A 13282-nucleotide genomic window follows, 5' to 3' on the forward strand; every position below is an offset into this window, starting at 1 on the left:
ATACTTAACAATAAAAGACCAGGCACTAGGACCTTGGGGAGTCTGCATCGCTGCTGCGCTGGCTTTCTCACTCTGCCAAGTAACGTCTCTCATCAAGACAGCAGGATTACAGCCAAGGAGTTTAGCTCATGGTAAATGATGCACGGAGGGAAATTGTAACTACAGGTAGTTACAGAATGTGGCTATCTGTAGTTGTTAACGATTGTTACCTGCTTAAATTTAGGTTTACTTGAGGCAAATGAAAGGGAATATTGTAATGAGCTATGATAACACTAAGCTAGCTAGCTAGCTATTTTGTTAGAAAATGTCTCCAGTGAGCAAGAGTGTGAACGAGCAAATTTGAAATCTAAGAAATAACTATCGACAGCTCTCTATTCTTTGCATTAATATCTATCTCTAGTTTTTTAAAACAATAATGTCAGTGCCTATAGAATGTTGTTGTTTATAATCTGTTAAGTTATCCTTACTCACTTGGCGTAAAAAGTATGAGCAGAGCGTCTCCTTCAAAAGTACTTTATTTTTCTGAACACCGGCTCTGTTCATCCGTTTAGATGCACAGGTAACAGGGGGACCAACTGACAACACACGTGATACAAAACAGAAACCGTACCACCTCTAACAAACGGGCAATAGTGCTACCGTAAAACAATAAGAGCGCTCTCTATAATGATAATTTAACACCCCCACTCGCTTATCTTATAAGGTTGCATGAAAACAAAAGTAACACAATATTGTATCCTTGATACTTAAAGAAACAAAATACTTGCACTCTTAAGTACCAAACATGTTTCGTGCAAATCTTTTTAACTTTAGCTTAGTAGCTGGCTTTGTAAGGACATCAGCAATCATTTGCTCAGTAGGACAATATTCCAAAATAAACTTTCCATTGTTCACATTTTCTCTGATAAAATGATACTTAATGTCAATGTGTTTGCTCCGTTGTCTGTTGACTGGATTTTTGGCTAGTGCTATGGCACCTTGGTTGTCTTCATACACCTTTGTTTGTGCATATTGGTATGTGTCTATACCCCTGAGTAGCTGTTCTAAGTAAATGCATTCCTGTACAGCTGATGCTAAGGACATGTATTCAGCCTCACAAGTGGATAAAGCTACTGTCGGTTGTTTTCTTGTTTTCCAGGATATCAAAGAGCTTCCCTCATTTAGACTGACACAATAACCCGATGTACTACGTCTATCTGCTGGATATGATGCCCAGTCAGCATCACTGTAGACTCTTAGGCCTAGTTTTTCTGTGTCATTTCTCCTGAAACATAAACCCTGTTCTGTTGTATCTTTGAGGTACCTGAACACATGTTTTATTGTTTTCCAGTGTTCTACTGTTGGTTCAGCAAAGTGCTGGGAGAGTTTACTGACCACAAACGTTATGTCTGGTCTGGTACATGTAGACAAGTAAATTAAACTTCCTACTGCCTCCCTGTACTTTCTTGGGTCTTTCAGTTTTTCTGCATCTTCTGTGTAATCAAGTTTTGATTCACATGGAGTTTCTCTAGCTTTGCAATCCTGCATCCCAAATCGATCTAGAATTTTGCTCACATATCTCTCCTGTGACATTTTGACTACACCATCTGCTTGTTCGAAATCTATGCCCAAGAAATGTCTCAGCTTTCCCAAGTCTTTCATTTTGGACCTTTCAGTGAGTATTTCCTTCACATTTTTCAGAATATTCTCATCACTAGCTGCTATGACCAGATCGTCAACCCATATGATTAGGATTACTTTCTCGTTGAGCTTTCCTTTTGTATACACACAGGTATCAGCTGGGTTCTGTACAAAATCATTCTCAATCAAACATGTATGCAACATAGCATTCCAATTCCTCCCTGAATGTTTCAGACCATAGATAGATTTTCGTAATTTACACACCAGTTTTTCGCCGGATTTTTTGTCATAACCCTCAGGTTGGTCCATGTAAATTTCACGGTCAATTGGGGAATGCAAGTAAGCTGTTTTAACGTCCATCTGGTGTAGGACTAGGTTATCTTGTACAGCCTTTTGCATGACCACTCTCACACTTGACATGTCAGCTGTAGGTGAAAAGGTCTCCTCGTAGTCAGTGCCTGGTTTCTGACTGTAGCCTTTTGCTACGAATCTCGCTTTATATTTGTCAGATCCATCAATTTCTGTCTTAAGTGCATAAACCCATCTGCCCCCCACTGTCTGTTTGCCTGGTGGCAACTGAGTAAGGCTGAAAGTCTCATTCTCCTCCAGGGATTATATCTCCTCTCTCATGGCATTCGTCCACTGCCTTGCTTTGCTTGATGCAATGGCGTCCTGGTAAATTTGAGGTATGTCACACACTGCTCTGTAACAAGCGTCTATGCATGTGTGCAGTTTGTACTCCTTGTCCTCTATCTCAAAATCCTGTAGATGAGCTGGTGTCTTTTTAGTTCTCGGTGGATACCTTCTCATCACAGTCTCTGTGGCCTCACCTGGCTGTGTGTACTCAGTCTTTTCAGGTGAGGTCTCACTAACATCACTTTGAACACTCTGACCTGGTACATTTTCCACATTTTCATCAAAAACATTCTCTTCACTGTTGTCAACAGTGGAGTGTGTATCCCCGTACTCTATGTGTGACTCAGATGTTTGTGTTTCCCTTCTTTGTTTTTTTTAGTGGTGAATTTCACCAACCTATGCTTTTGGACCCTCTCTGTGTCTGGGTAGTATACTAGATAGGCTGGGCTGTTTTTTATCATAGCCTATGAAAACACCTTGCTCACATCTGGAGTCCAATTTGCTTTTCTCTTGCTTGTAGGCAAAACACATCGATCCGAATTTTTGTAATTTGGATATGTCTGGTACCTAGCCAGTGAATAGCTCGTATGGCGTTTTCTTTGTACGCCTACTGTAGCATCTGTTTCTCACATAAGCTGAGGTCTGTACAGCGTAGTTCCATAGCTTATCTGGTAACCCGCTTTCTATCAGTAGGCATCTGCTCATATCATAGAGTGTTCTCCACCCTCTCTCTGCAGTGCCATTTTGGTGGGGTGAGTATGGAGCAGAGGTCTCATGTCTAATCCTATTTTTTGTTACCAGTGTCTGGAAGTCTCGACTTGTAAACTCAGTGCCGTTATCTGAACGGATACACTTGACTTCTCCATAAGGAGCTATGTCTGCTAAGAATCTTTCTGTGGCCTGCACTGTATCACTCTTGGACTTTACAAGCATAGTGCCTGAGTAGTCGTCTGTAAAGGACTGTGCATATCTGTGTCCTTCTATGCTTGGTGTCCGCATGGGACCGGCTAAGTCAGTGTGGACTAGTTCTAGGGGCTTCTTTGCCTTCCTATCTGGCTCCCTATTTCTTGTCTGGGTGAACTTTCCCTGTGTACACACATCACATAACTTATCCAACCCTACTGCACCTCCCTTTATCTCCATGCCCTTCACAACACTTTGCAACCTTTTCACATGTTCATAGTTACAATGACCCAATATTTCATGTCATGTTTGCATATCATGACATACTTTACATTGATCAACATCCTTCTCAACAGTTGGTAAGTAATACAAATTTCCATTCTCATGAATATCAAACCTGCTACTATCCTTGGTGATCATGCGACTGTTCCCCTTCTTGAAGGTGATTGTCGCTCCTCCATTTGTTGCTCTTGCCACTGAGAAGATTTCGTGTGGATACGATGGCATGTAGAGTGCATCTCGTAGCTGCGCTGTGTGTTGTCATCCTGCGCTGTCTAGAAGATGTATCACCGCCGTTCCTCTCTGTTGTGCTCTTCCACTGCACTTGCTTCCGTCTGCTAACTCCACTGAGTGGGTCTCTGGCTGGAACGAGTTGTCGAAGCTCTGGAACTTGTTGATGTCATTCACGATGTGGGAAGTCGCCCCTGCATCTACCATGATGCCTTTCATTTTCACGTTTCCTGGTGGTCTTTCACTCTTAACATATTTGCCATGAAGAGGTGGTCTTGGTCGTCATTTTGCTCCTCTGCAACTTTTCTGACGCCATCTTGTCCCCCCTTTTTCTTACAAAGTGATTCTGCATGCGTATTGTTCTTACAGTAATTGCACCACACTTTTCTGTAACACTTTCTCGCCATGTGTCCCTTTATTCCACACTTATAGCAAGTAATGTTGCCATCTTCTTCTTTTCTGCCACTGTGTGGCTTGTTGTGGCCTCCACCCTGTCTTGTAAACGTTTTCATCACATTATCTGTGATTGGTTCTGTCATTTTCATTTTCTCTGACTCCTCATAGACACGTAGTCTTCTTTTGAAGTCGGCAAACGTGACGCTGTCTTCATTTTGCGTCACATGGACGGCTAGCGGCTTGAACGAATCTGGTAGCCCGCTTAGCGTCATGGCCACGATCAGTCCATCACTCATGGTCTCTCCTGCCTCTCTTAATGCAGTAATGATGTCCTCTGCTCTTATTAAATAGTCAGTAACAGTCTCGCTGTCTGCCATACGAAGCTTGATTAGAGATGTGTACATATTTATAATCCGTGGCTTGCTCTTCCCAGAATAATGTTCTTTGAGTATAAGCAGGGCTTTCCTGCCATCATCAGCAGCCTCGTGTCTTATTAGCGATAGGCTCTTGTCATCTATTAGCCTTACCAGCTCGGCGTAGCAGTCGGCATTCTTCCGTCCGTCTTCGTCGCTCGCTTGATCTGGTTCTCTTAAAATTGTGTCCTTTAACTTCAGAATATGAAGGCAGCTTAGGAATCTTGTTTCCCAAAGGTCGAATTTTTCTTCGGACCCGTCGAATATAAGCTGGGGTGCTGGAGCTCCTGTAGCTTAGATAGCCATCTTAGCTTCCCACCACTTTCTTTAAGCTTCTTCTTGCTATCGCGTAATACGTCGCTTTAAAACAATTCACGCTCGCTTCATCTTCTTCCCTGGGCCCATAACCTGTTAAGTTATCCTTACTCACTTGGCGTAAAAAGTATGAGCAGAGCGTCTCCTTCAAAAGTACTTTATTTTCCTGAACACCGGCTCTGTTCATCCGTTAAGATGCACAGGTAACAGGGGGACCAACTGACAACACACGTGATACAAAACAGAAACCGTACCACCTCTAACAAACGGGCAATAGTGCTACCGTAAAAACATAAGAGCGCTCTCTATAATGATAATTTAACATAATCAGTTCATATTTGTGTTGTCAAATTTCACAATGACCCTAAAATTCTGTCTTTTCTGTTATCTTATACTGAATGAATGCAAGCAAAGATACAGAGAAAAATCACACTCTTTCTGATTGAGCCAATCTATGAACTGTATGAAACATGGATATCCGTCATTCAGCATGTATTCATGTATTCATGTATTCATGTATTCATGTATTTGGGGGTTTGCAGCACTGGTTGGATGAAACAAGCAATCTGATGTCTGATGTCACTTTGAGGTCAGGGGAGTTATGGCTCAAACCAAGCTATTAATGGATTAATCAAGAAAACAATATTAGATAGATCAATCATGAGAATAATATTTAATTCCAGTGACATTGAAAGTGGTTGAAAGTTTATTCTATCTCAACTACAACAATAAAATTCGGCTCACACATGAAAGCATCAGTAGGAATAACATGATGATAACATATTTAACATCAGTCACAGGGCTGTTTGTCCTATAAACAAACTTTTTTTAGTCAAGATACTTAAAATACATAATGCTAAAAACATACATTTAACTAAGCAACATTTTGAATGCATAGCTTTAAATTGTTCTAACAGGGGCACATCACAATGTGTAAATGAGAATACACATTAATTCCCCCAGATTTTATGAATCTCAATGAAAAACTGGAAATTAGTGAAAGATGAGTGAAACTGTACCTGTTGATAGCAGGGCCGGGTCTAGACAGGCATGTATGAGGGGGCAGCCACAAATCTTGAGGGGGCATTGTGCCTAACCCTAACCCTATTTAGTTTGAGGGGGCACAACATTTATTTGAGGGGGCCAGGCCCCCTCTTGCCCCTGCCTAGACCCGGCCCTGGTTGATAGTCAAACTCAGAGGAGAAACGTTTGGTCTCTTAAGCTGCAGTGGGTTGGGATTATTAAATTGTGTTGCTCAGCATTCTTTACCAACCTGCATGGTTCCATAAACTTTTGTCGAGGGAATTTCACCCAGACATGTAACAATGCTGTAAGAACTGAATCAGAATCAAACACCAGACATACACGAGTACACAGTTTTTACTTGCAAGGGAAATCCGCACCTCTGAGTAGGTCGCAGCCAACTTCAACGGAACTTCCCTACACAGTGTTTTTATTTGCACAGCTCAAAATTACAACACATCATTTGGGTGGGGTTTTAATTTATTGATAACTCCTTCTCTTCGGGTTGTTGCTTTATCTGGTAATACCCCATTCTACACATAATGGAAAAATAACCTTTATGGCTTCATAACCATAACAGACATTTCCATAAAAATCAACTTTAGGCAAGGCGCAGCAGTGGTTAGTCAGGCTAACTCTTGTGTAAGAAGGTCGCCTACAGCTTAGAAGCTTACTTCAGCATTTTCCAGACAGCACTGAATAACAACTCCTACACCATGTCATATTCAGTTCATGCAGGTCATATTCAGTTCATGATAACTTATATACAATTATTTCAACAACTTCACTGCGATCAAACATGAGGAACAAGTAGTCCAAGTTGCGACCTGGCTGTCTCCCTTGGCACATATTCTACTTCTTTACTGAGGTACATCCTCAGAGCCAGAGTTGTGTTTGCAATGTTTACCTTAAAAAGGTCACATGCAACTGCTCCGCTTTGTCAAGAAGTATTTAATAACAATGTTTGTAAATTTGAAATAAGATCAGACCTGGTAACAGCATAATCGATAGTTGTGGCCTGGTTGATCACTGGAATATCCTGGAAAGTGAACAGGGAAATGAGTGCACAGTGCAGAGTTTAACAGTTGAGATCTACCTTGTGTTTAAAGCTCAGCTTGACGAGGAGACGCTCCCAGTTCTCAGAGTCGTGGTTGACTCTGTAGAAACCCTTCATATCTATGTTGGCAACCAACCACTCATTAGCATTGACGATCAATTTAAGGGGGACTAATGTAATCTCAAGCCTCAGGGTTGCAACAGGCTTTGCCAACCCTGTTGCAACGCCCCTGGTAGCACCAAAATCTCCCTTTAATGCACTAATCAATTTGTCAAATGACTCTGAATATGGTAAGGTTTGCATATTTATTTGTTCAGCAGTTAGCGGCTGTGGGCCAATTTAGAATCTAGAAGGCATTTTGTGAAGAGAGCGCGTGGTGGTGCTATATCGTACCATTTGAAGATGTTTTCAAAAGTCTTTGTAGACTGTGTTTTTGTACTTGAACTTCTCTAAGTACGTCTGCAGACAGATAATAAACCAGTGGTTATGCTGTAGTTGCTGTTTAGGGGTGAAGAAATAAATTGGCTGGAGGTCAGTTTCTCCGCATGGAGCCTGCTCACATGGAGTCCTTGGGAGAAGACACTCTCAGTGATAAAATCTGAGAGCATCCTGAGGACTGAACCTCCCTGTAATAGAAAACTGAGATATATTAACAGTGTTAGTGGGTGACATATGAGATAAAACTGAATTACAACAATCAGGGATTCATTTTACTCTGTTGTCACCATATAAAGTATCACAAGAACCTGATGGGGGCCTACGCAGTTCCACTCAATCCTGTTTTGTGTATCTGAGGTCAAAGTCTTGCTTGAAGAGAACAATATCATGACTGACAACAACTGCATTTCCCTGGATTAATAAAGTTTTATCTAATCGTGTCTTATCTTGAATAAATTTCAGAATCCCCTGAAAGACATTGCTTTAAAAACTCATTTCAGCCACATCACACCGACTCAATGTTTGATTCTAAAGCTTTAAAGCGCTTCATGATTATATTTTTGATATTATAAAACTGAATGAGCTTTTAATTCCTCAACCTCAGTCATGACACGATGAAAGTGCATTCTCACTACTGATGAAGAAAATGTGATATTTATTCTTTAAACAATAAATCCAGGTCTGAATCCGGGTTATAAACTGGCAGTTATTGATAAAGCGGGGTAAAAAAAAATAATCGTAGACGTCACAAATTAGTAATAACTGGGTTGATGGCACTATTAACACGTGACAGACGCAAAAAACTAAACAAAACCAAATTACAACAAACATCTCCCGGTGAAAAGGTGGCGAAACACACCAACGTGGATGTGAACTTCAGGAGGAGACTGAAGATGAACCTGAGGATGAGATCGAAGAGCAACTTCAGGAGGAGACTGAAGATGAACCTGAGGAGGAGATCGAAGAGGAACTTCAGGAGGAGACTGCAGATGAACTTGAGGAGGAGATCGAAGAGGAACTGGAAGAGGAGACTGAAGATGAACTTGAGGAGACTGAAGATGAACCTGAGGCTGAGATCGAAGAGGCACTTCAGGAGGAGACTGAAGATGAACCTGAGGAGGAGATCAAAGAGGAACTTCAGGAGGAGACTGAAGATGAACCTGAGGAGGAGATCGAAGAGGAACTTCAGGAGGAGACTGCAGATGAACTTGAGGAGGAGATCGAAGAGGAACTGGAGGAGGAGACTGAAGATGAACTTGAGGACACTGAAGATGAACCTGAGGCTGAGATCGAAGAGGCACTTCAGGAGGAGACTGAAGATGAACCTGAGGAGGAGATCGAAGAGGCACTTCAGGAGGAGACTGAAGATGAATTTGAGGAGTAGATAAACGATGCTCTTGAGGCTGCCATTTCCCAGCAGCAGGAATACAGAGCTAAACTGAACAAACTGACCAGTGAAAATAACCACGTTGCCTCTGAGAACAAGAGGCTACAAGGTGACCTGGAGGATGCTGTACAGCAGCACCAGAAAGACAGGGAAGCTTGCAGCAGACTTGAGGAACAAGTGAAGAAGTAGAAAGCCAGGTTCTTGCGAGTAAATGAGGAATTAGAGAAGCTAAAGAAAGCCCCAGCGGATAGAGAGGCACTGATGTCTGACAAGGAAACACTAAGCCTGCAGAGCAATGATATCATGGGTAAATTAGAGACCATGGAAGCAAAATTTAAAGAAACCGTGTCACAGAAAGATGATATTATCTTTAAGAATCAAGCCATCATTGTTGAGCTCCGACATTCAGTCGATGAGTTCAGAATCAGGTTAACAGCACAACAGGCAAACAGTGAAAGAAAAAAGGCCCAAATTGAAGATTTCCTAAACCAGCAGCAGAAGGATTTAGATAAACTGAACAGTCTGACCCATGAAAACCAACAGCTGGCTTCTAAGAACAAGAGGCTACAAGGTGAACTGGAGGATGCCCTAAATCAGATACAGCTCGCTGGTGACGCCGCCTTATCCGAGCAATTGGCGGACAGATATAAATTAGACTCTCTGACTCGTGAAAATCAACAAGTTGCCTCTGTGAACAAGAAGCTACGAAGTGAACGTGTTGATCCTGTACGTGAGAAAACGCTTGTTCATGAGGCCGACATTTCCAAGCAGCGTATAGACCAGACCTGGGCATTGTACGGCCCCCGGGCCGCATCCGGCCCTTTGGCTGTCTGTGACTGGCCCGCGTGAGGTCAACGGAATATTATGAATCATACGTAAATAAGTGAACATCATGCAAAGAATACAACAACATTTCTTTTATTTTTAAGGTGCCTTTTTTAAACATTTACCTGACGTACATCCTGAATCCCCGCGAGCGGATGATGTTTTGGCGAACGGAGTTAAGAAGAGATCTGAGTTAACTGTTAGTCCGCAAAAATGTCAGCCCACGTTAAGACAAGAAAGATAGAGTTTTTAACGAGACATGGACTGCTAAGTATTTATTTACTGAAGTCAAAGGGAAAGCCGTGTGCTTAGTTTGCCGAGAAAAGATCACTGTTTTTAAGGATTACAATTTGAACCGCCACTACGAGACAAAGCACGGAGAGACTTTTACGGACGAACCGTAACGAGAAGGATCGAGGACATCGCGGGAAATCACGAGCTTCAGCTGCTTAATAAAGTGGTTGATTTTGACTTTTTCTCCTTGGCTCTGGATGAGAGCTGTGGTGTCCGCGACACAGCCCAGTTACTCATCTTTGTACGTTGGATGACGAAAGACTTTGCGATTACTGAGGAGCTGGCAGCAATGCGGTCAATAAAAGGGACGACGACTGGGAGTGATTTGTTCATGGAGGTAACTGCATGCTTGGACAAGCTGGGACTCAAATGGGACAAACTGGCAGGTGTTACAACTGATGGTTGTCCAAATCTGACAGGGGAAAATGTCGGACTTTTGAAGCGGATGCAAGATAAAGTGAGGGAAATTAACCCACCGTCATGAAAAACATGGAAAAGTCATGGAATTGTTTAATGTTTTTTTCAAGTCCTGGAAAAGTCCTTGAAAAAAATGTAATCCATAAAGTTTTGGAGAAGTCATGGAAATTTGTTATATTCATATTTTCATGTCATTATTTACGCTGAGTTTTAATTAATTCATATGCTTTTAAAAGAAATACGCTCAAAATACAAGCAGGCATACTATCTCGTACTAATTGAAATGTTCGGTGGGGAAGCAGGCGAGATAATGCACTACGCCAGGGAATAGACGTCTATCAAACAATTGTCTCTTTCATTTGTGTAATTCAAGGTTTACTGTATGTTTTGAAATTCTCATTGTTAGCTTAAATACTAAATTTAGACTCTTTTGCATGTGTATACACTGAGATCTCACAAAATGTTTGGTCATGGAAAGTTGGTTTAAAGTTATTGAAAGTCATGGAAATCCATGGGTTAAAAATGTGTATGAACCCTGTGGTTTAACAAATCCAGATACAGATCTTCTCTCACTGATGATCACCTGTCAGCTGTCCTTCGCATATCCACCTCAGATATTCAACCTGACTTCAGTGCACTTGTTCAAGCCCAGAACAGACTAGATTTCTCTCACTTAACAAGAAAAAAAACAAAAACCAGCAAATGGGGTGATTAGACTATATGCAAATAGTAATAGCACTTATACTTGTATACAGTTAATTTAAAGCTGATCTTTGGAATACTGCAATTTTTTAAAATATTTTGTTCACAACTTCTTGTAAATGTTGATTAAAGTGTGATATGTTGTTGGCGTTATTACTTTGCCTGCCTCACTTTTTCATTGCCTAACCATAATTTTTACTCTTAGCTGTAGAAGCTTATCAAATTATTATGAGTAGAATTGAGTTAAGCTAATTGGTCCGGCGCTCCACAACTGTCCATGTTTCTCAAATGAATTGCCCACCCCTGGTATAGACGACCTGACTGAGGATAATCATCTCCTGGCTTACAAGAGCAAGAGGGTACATGGGGAACTTGAGGCTGCTCTAAATATTATAAGCCATGCTCGTGAAGCTGCCCTGATCGAGCACCAGGACAACAGAGCTAAACTAGACAATGTTAAGATGAAGAATATACAAGTTGTCTCTGAGAACAAGAGGTTACAATGTGAACTGAAAAATGCTCAAACACAACAGTCAGAGAGCAAGAGGAAACAGGCCCAGCTCGAAGACACCCTACTTCAGGAGCTGATACAAAGGGCCGTCTTGGAGGAGAGAATTAGTAACACTGCCTCCACTCTTGAAAAACAAAAGGAAAAAAATGCTCATTTGGCCTATGCTCTTAAAACAGTAAGGGCCAAGAAGGGCCAAGAGTAAGAGATACAGTTTTGAGCTCAGGGAAAGCCAAGATCAATAAAGTAAAATTGAAGGAGCGGCAGCATTTGAGTCCATCCCTCATCAACCTCTGACAACCTGCACAAGAAACATGGAAACTTTCATTCTACTTCCCGCGAGATGCTTCAAAATCTTGGCACCCACCCGAACAGCAGCCGGGGACAGCCAGAAGTCTGTTGATCTCATTGTCCCCATCAACATCAGGACACCAGAAAGTCTACACATCTTCTGCTGCAGGCTACAAACACATCTCTTCCGACTACACCTTGGTTCGGCCCAATCCCAATTCAATCCTTGGTCCTGTGGTGGTTGGAATCTTCCCCTACGAATTGGGACTGCCCTTCAAGAAACCTGCCACGTCAGTAGTGGTCGATGCAAACAGACGAGTCAAACGTTTTGCCTGGGATGTCATTGTAATAAAATTGGTTGAGATCTTATATAAACCAATGATATGGTTTGCAGTTACTAAAGTGACAAATCAATAATATCCAAATAAAATCTTTGCAAATGCAGGTGAATCAATGACATTTGAAACTGAAAAGCTTGGCTGCTCTTTCAGCTCACAGCTTCAGGCTGCTAGCAGTGGTCTGTAGACAACATGCTTCGTTATTAGCGGAGCAGTTAGGTCCAGTTCCTTGCTGCTATACGCTGGTTCAATCAAGTGCATCATGAGTCTTCCAAGAGGTCGGGTGCGATATGAAATTGTGTGATAATACGGGATTATCGTGCAAAAAAAAGAAGACCGCTAGCATGCTAAAGCTAGCGCCTCGCAACCTTTTGTTTTAAGGTTGTTGGAAATACCATAATACATTGAAATGATCTCAAACTAAGATATCATATACAACCTTATTAATGGAGCAAATACTACATTTGTGGGTACCTCCCCCAGCTTGCCGGTGATTCGCGAGGCATTGTGGGTACTCCTAGGTTTGAAGTGAGGGTCACAAAAATCGCAGTTCCTACGCCTCAGTCCCAACAGGTATTGGGACAACCTACCCATTCACGTGAACACGGGAAAACGAAGGGGAAGGGCTAAGGGGTGAAATGCGATTGGGCCTTAAGAAGATGGTTTTTTTTATTCTATTGCCTTTTTATATGAACTTGTCTTCCATATCATTACGTCCGTGGAAGTTGTTGATGTGTTACCCTCAATTAAACTGCACCTTGCTGTATGTGATGGAGTCAAAGAGTTCGGGGATCTGCTCTGGCATCATGATGTCCTTCTCTTTGGATGAAAGCGGATGGGAGGATGCCACACTCTCCACAGACACTACAACAATGACCTCAGTCAGGACTATTACCCCACCTGATTTGTCCAGAGGCTGTCTAGGGGATGTTATAGTACTCCTCAAAGAATACCAATGTGCGCCCAGTGTTCTCGAGGGCACAGTCGCCCCTTCCCTCCTTTATGACCTTCCTGAGAGCCCAGATCCTTCATAAACGTGACAGAAATACTGGTGATGGACCAGAGACCTGAGATGAGCTTTGAGTCCAGCAGAGGGCAGCATAGACCCAACACACCAAAACAACTAACAGGACAGAGCTCAAACCCCTGATAATTAACACACCGACATCTACATTTCTACTCTGTTTGTATGAACTGACTGAGATATTA

This window comes from Pleuronectes platessa, chromosome 1 (assembly GCF_947347685.1).
Source record: "Pleuronectes platessa chromosome 1, fPlePla1.1, whole genome shotgun sequence".
Classification (NCBI taxonomy): domain Eukaryota; kingdom Metazoa; phylum Chordata; class Actinopteri; order Pleuronectiformes; family Pleuronectidae; genus Pleuronectes; species Pleuronectes platessa.